This window comes from Hibiscus syriacus, unplaced genomic scaffold, assembly GCF_006381635.1.
Source record: "Hibiscus syriacus cultivar Baekdansim isolate YM2019G1 unplaced genomic scaffold, ASM638163v2 tig00111238_pilon, whole genome shotgun sequence".
NCBI lineage: Eukaryota > Viridiplantae > Streptophyta > Magnoliopsida > Malvales > Malvaceae > Hibiscus > Hibiscus syriacus.
Genome location: NW_024063030.1, coordinates 839,229 through 846,529, shown reverse-complemented (window position 1 = coordinate 846,529; position 7,301 = coordinate 839,229).

Below are 7,301 nucleotides of genomic sequence, written 5' to 3'. Positions count from 1 at the left end.
GACAGGCGCCAACACTAACCAAAAGAATTACCTCGGAAACAAATCTAACACCAAACAAACAATCGCGCAGAACCAAGGATAGCCATGAAAACAACCAAGAATATAACCATGTACCGTGTCCCGGAAGCCAGACCGAAAAACAACGATAATCATGACTCTTTTTGCAGGGGAAGAGACGGAGAGAGTAGCTAATACTCATATTAGAACTTTATCTCCCTAAAAATACAAGGCAAGTTGTTATTTATTTACAATGAGATTAAAGAAAAACACACACAAAAAATGTAAGATAATCGATGGCCAAGGCCAAACGACCACCCGAAGGCTGGGGAGGAAGAGTGTGGCAAAGCAGTTGAACAATAGCGGTGAAAAAAAGCTTGATTTTTTTTATTCTTTATAAATATATCACTCTTCAAGATTTATTTATGAAAATTATATTATTTTGTCACATAATTTCTCTTGAAAATCGTATTTTATACAATATGTCTTTGTTTTCTTGTGATGGTACAATTAATAATTTTTATTTTATTTTTATTAATATAGAATAAATATAGAGTAATATTTGTTCGATCAATAAATCTTGAATTATGTGAAAGATACAATTGATTAATATTTTTTAGAAGTTTTAATTTAAAAAAAATAAATGGTTGAATTTTGAGAAAATAAGAGAGACGAAACACATTGTCTTGTCCAACTCATGCCCGTAATTCATATCACACCTAAACATCTTCCAACAACGATGAAAATATCAACTTTAAAATATTATTATAATATTTATAACAAATTATCACATCTTAAATGCATAATTATCAAAGTTTTAAAATATCAATTAATTATTTTAATTAAAAACCTAATTATAATTAACAAGTTATATATAGTATCCGATATGTTTGGAGACGATCATCAATAACATCATCCTCCTCCAATATACGAATATATCATTAATAATTAGATAATGATAATATAATTTTATTCAAATAAATATAATTTTTTATAATTTATTAATAAATATATAAATTTATTTAAAAAATATAAATTATGAAAAGAGAATTGAATGGGGGTATCTGCAGCCGCAATGTAGGGTGCAGCCAATTTACATGCATCACGAGATGCCCACGTGAAGAGAGACATTCAATTTGATTGTGTGGGGTTGAAATTTATTTATTTCTGAATACCCTTTTAAATAAAAAAATTGTATCGAAATTAATCGGGGATAGTTCTGCCATACGACAGCCTAATGTACGGTTAAAAAATGTATTATCATAAATATTAATATATTTTTAATATTTTTGGTAAAACGTTACTTAAAACATTATTTTTTTACTGAAAATGTTATGTAGCTAACGCTCAATATTAACATTTTCGGTAGAAAAAAATAATATTTTAAATAGCATCAAATATTAACATTTTCGGTAAAAAATAATATTTTAGATAACGCTTTATTAAAAATATTTAAAAATTAATATTTTTAGAATATTTTTAGTAACGTCTTTTCTTAATTGTATATTAAACTAACGTACCTAAAACATCCCCGCTTAATCAGTGCGCATGATGAGAGGCATCTCTTGTCTCTGGGTTTCCTATTTTTCCTTGTTGCTTTCTCAAAATTGGCTATCCATTCTTTGAAACCTTAAAAGTCACATTTAGTATTTTTCCTTTCTTTTATTATATTTCTGTAATCATTTAAAATTAACATTCAAAATTTAACTTTTTATTCTTTTATATTTTATTTCTCCTAAATTATAATGATAAAAAAATCATTTATAATATTTTTATAAAAGAAGTTTCTATCTATCTTTCATCAATTAATTATTGAAATAACAGATTTTTTATAAAAGAAGTCTCCATAGTGCTCGGCTTTCATAGCACCAAGAGATATGTGTTATGAACCCGCCTTTATTTCCTGTGGTGTTGTGGTCCTGTATCGATTTATTGGATTGGCTAGTGCAGGTCCCATATTAATTTATTGTCTTGGTTAGACTTTGTCAAGAATACTTTTTTTCTTCCATGTTAAGGTTAGGGAAGTTTTTTAACGAGATTTTTGTCAAAACAATGTATTCTTTATTTTGATTATAATAATATAAACTTCCTCTTTTTTTTAAAAAAAAATTATTATTCAATTTATAAATAAAAGTATGTAATTAATAGGCTTAAATATACAAAAGGTGTCTAATCTTTGTCCATTTTTTCCAGTTTAGTGTCTAACGTTTATTTCATTCCAGTTTGGTGCCTAACATTTCATTCCGTTACTCAAAATGGGTCAAGCCTTGACAGACCGTTAATTTTTTCCGTTAAGTGGCATGAGTCACAATCTGATAATTTAAAAAAAATTACATAAAAAATTATATATATTTTAAAAAGAAAACACATAAATTTTGAAATAACCCCAAAACTTTGAAAACCTTCATTTCAACCCCTAAACCCACGCCAACTGTCGTCATTTATCGTCGACGAAGCTTCACCCGACCTCACCTCCCCCCGGCAACCAAAACCCCTATGAAATCGTGACTGATCAATGGCCGATCAACGACAAATCAATGTTTTATACCCCACGAGCCCCATGATGAAAATCACAATCCCAAGCGATTTTGACGACAACTTATAACTATGATGATAACAATGACTACGTCAGTGGCGATGGTCATGTCCGAAAAGGGCGGCAGCAGTTAGTGTTAGGATTTGGGGATTTTAGGAAATTCGAAGCTTTTTTGTAATTTAAAAGAAATAAGAGTTTTTTATATAAATATAATAATATTTTTAATATATTTAAAAATTACGAGATTGTGACATTAACAGAATAACTAACGGTCCACAGAGCTTGACCCATTTTGAATAACAAAATAAAACGTTAGGCATCAAACTAAAACGAAATAAACGTTAGACATTAAACTAAAAAAACATACATAGGCTGAAAACCTTTTGTATATTTAAGCCTAATTAATATGATATTTATAACTTTCAAAGGTCTTGTTTTAATTAATGTACAATTGATGTTACATACATATCCTTTTTCACAGCAATTTATCTAATATGGCACACGTATGATATTAAAAAAAATTATATTATATATATTTTTTATAATCCTCGTATTACTAATTTATAAAATAGTTGAACAAAAATAAAGAAATAAGTCATTTTTTTAATAATTTTTATTTAGGAGATGAGAAGGGTAAATTTACTCCTAATAAGTATTGAACCCACAATTTAAGTACGTTAATTGAGAGCTTTTAACTACCTATTCTAGAGAACATTAACATAAATCAAAATTTTCAAATAAAATGATACTAGATTTTAGTTTTACAAAAATACGATATAGAAATAAAAATAAAATTAAAACCAAAACTTTTAACATATTTAAATTTAATAATTATGTGTATGTATTTAGTTGGTAAAGATGTAGGGAAGCCCACATGGCATCACATGGCAGATAAGATGGTCCTCGGTGGCTCACTCAAGGCAGCTAGGCAAAGGCAAAAATAGCTCATATAAGCCGTGTTGTCAAAATCTTGGGTCTTTCATATTCTTTGAAACTTTATTCACTCAAAATAAATGCGCCGCCTTTGTCTTGGCTACGAAATGAAATTCAACTTCCCATCCCCTTCAAGCTGTTAATTTGGACAAAATTCTTAATCAGTTCCAAATTTCATACTCCCTTCCCAAACCTTTGTTCACGTGTGTTCCTCTTTAAGCATACCAAATGGCATCATGTCCTAAATGACACATACACTCCCATCCCCCAAACCTTTTTATTTTTCACAATGCATGTGCATGTGTATCCCAAAAACAATACAAGTGTTCTTTCCATGCATACTAAGACTCCACCGGGGATGGATCCATGAGTAGTCGCACTCTTTGAAAATTTTAAATTCTCGTATAGATTAAATTTTTTATATATTTTATATATATTGATAATCTAATTTTGTACCCTTAAAATTTTATAATTATGTACACCTGAATTTTTAATATAATTTTTTAAAACTTTGCACATTTTACATAAGATCTTACGTCTGTCGCTAAACTCAATTTTTTTTTGTTTATCTCAATGGAAGGAAAGATGTGCATGCAAAGAGGGAACTAGATTAGACTCGACATCAGGAATGATTAATTTATTTAATTATTTAAATTTCAAAATCAAAATAATAAAATTAAATTTGTCTAATATTCAAATTTATATTTTGATTTAATTATCAAGTTTCAGGCGTTGTTTGGATTATAGTTACTGTTAAAAATATATGCGTTTTACAATTACACCCAACATTTATTAATATGTTATTGATATAATAATAATATAATTATAGCAGAAAGTATATAGTTGAGTATAATCAATAAGCATGAGAATCCGCTAAATCCTATGGAACTCGCGTAATGTACAAGTATTAGAGAGTGAGGGCATATATACTCACTAATAAATTAAGTATATAAATATATAAAGCAAGATTAGGTCGTCTATATATTTAAATAGTCACAAAAGTAAAGGGTATAATTAGCTGTATTAGTAGCCTAGAAATATAAAATTAAATTATGGAAGGAATTATGGAAAAGCTAAAGGGAAAGAAATAGATAAAATTGTAAACTATTCCTCGATAGAGTTGGGATAAGTAAATTTATTTGGGGATTCCATAGTCCATAATTCCCCTCTCCAAACTCATTAGGCAATGCAAATCGTTGCATACAGTTTGCAAAGCCAAAGGGAATATTATTATTGAATCGTGTGTATATAAATATACTTTCTCAAGTGACAATAGTTCAGTGGGAATTCCTAATTAATTAATAAATAATTTTGTGAGGGGTATATTTATTTTATTTTTTATATAATATTATAAATAAATAATTCAACCACTCATTTTATAAAATCGTTTTTGTTAAAAAATATTTTATTTCAAAAATTTACTTTTTTTTATAAATATTATTTCCTTCTTACCCACATTTGTACATTTGGTATCCATATTATAAAAATTATTATCAAATGATGTTTTTTTATTAATATTATCAAATGATGTTACGAGTTGAACATCATCAATTGAATGATACAAATTATAAATCAAGTAACACTAATTAATTCGGTGAAAGCTCCGAAAACATATAAATCATTAAATTAAAAAATATCTATTTCTTGAAAAGCTTGTTCATCTTATTAAAATTTTCTATTAAAAACCAACAACCAGTTGGTCTAGTAGGATGATGTACTAGATTCCTTAAGCAAAGTAAGGGATTCGAATTCTGACGTTTACGAATGGAAGATCACCCTTATCTCTACAATACCCGATTTGGATTAGATATCAATGATTAATTAAAAAAAACTACCCATTAAAAATTAAATTCCTAATTAAATTACATATTTAATTATTCATTAAGGGATCATTTCTACCTTGGTCACTGATAAAATATTTTCTCAATTAAATCACTTGCACTTGAAAATTTAACATAGATGACAATATTATTTAATATACTAACAATTTTAGCTTATAAAATGTATATATTTTATAAATTTATTTTTAATTTAAATTAATCACTTAAAATTTTGTATATTTAAAAATTCTATCAATTTAATCATCCTCGTCGCAATCAACAATTGTAAAACTCTGTTCCACATGAAACAAACATAAATGAGTTAAAAATTTCAGGAATACCTTTGACAACTTTTATGTGTGTATGTATATATATGTGTGTTTTTAACATTTACGCATAATTCTATGTATACTGTGTACAATAAAAATGCAGATAATATGTTGATGTCGTCTAAAAATTTCAGGAATACCTTTGACAACTTTTATGTATGTATATATATGTCGTGCGTGTACATTTTAATTGGAGTTACGTGAACCCTTGAGAAAAGAAGCACTCTTGGTAATCTCCTGCAATGGCTTATCGGTATGCCTCACCACGTTATAAGGCCAAGCATCCGACATTGCCCCAATAATTGGTGCTGTAAGATATATCCATATTCACTTGTAATGATGCCACACTATTGCCCGCCCCAACCTCCTTGCTGGGTTCATCGATGCTCCTGTAATCGGCCCAGCAAACAGCACATTAAGCAACACAGTGGTCCCAACGACAACTCCAGCAAGTTCTCCAATAGTTCTATCATCAGTGGCTGGCGGAGGCGGATTCCGATTGGCTTCTGCTTTGACATTCAAAACGACTCCATGATTTTCATTACTCCCGGAGTTCTCAGCCATGATTGCAAACTTTTTATACAACAAGAAAATGAACCCAACAGTAAAAAGAATGACGAGATTGTGTTAATAACAATGAAGAAATGTGTTCCACAAACCCACCGAGACAAAGGGTATTTAAAGGGCAACCTAGATTGTCCATATCGATTAATTAATCGAACTAATTAAAATTTTAATATATAATTAATATATTCTTAATTTTAAATCCTAACCTATTAATGAATCATGATATCCAATACTAAGTATAACCTCTCAACATCGATTGCACACCCCTCGTTAAGTTAGTAACTACGTTGTACTCTATAATGAAAATAGTATTCAAAACGAAACTTCTTTCATTTTTAATTTAAAACTTTACGTGGTTTTATACAATTAACTCTTACAATCCGTGATGGTAGAGGAGACGATTCGGAGTAGTTGTTATTCTTAAAATTTTAAATTTTTATATATTTTTATTAATAATATATTTCCGCTTCTTAAAAATCTATTACTTGTTCCCCTAAATTATTATTTATTTTTATGAGTAATCGTACAGTTCTTTAGCTTTCCATTTATCTTTTTGAGCTCATAATAAAGTGCTCTCTCTCTCTCCTAGTCATTTTCTATTGTTATAGAACATCATAGAAAAATCAAAATTTATGGAATTTTTATTTTTTTCATTTATAAATTTCATAAAATTTAGATTAAATCAATAATTATGTATAGATTAATTTTATAGCAAGATTCAATAAATTTCTAGCTATTAGTCATAGAATATTATTTTATGCACTAGAATTTTTCTTTTTGAGTAAAAGACTATACTGAAAAACTGGATATGACAAAATAAAATCATTCTTTTACTATAAGTTCAAGACATCTATCCTAAATTTTAATTCAGTCTTCTATTCTAATGACTTTGCACTTGCAGTAAATAAATCGATTCCGTTCACTTTCTTATTCTCTTTGTCACAAAATTAAAAAAAAAAGTTACTTTTGTCGTGATAACGAATCATTAAATTCTATTAATGAATTAATAAATCATTTTAAATTATTAATGAATTATTAAATTTAAATACTGGGTCTAATTATATTTATGATATGATAGAATGTGTAAGATTCAAATACTAAAATTATTAGGGTAAAGTA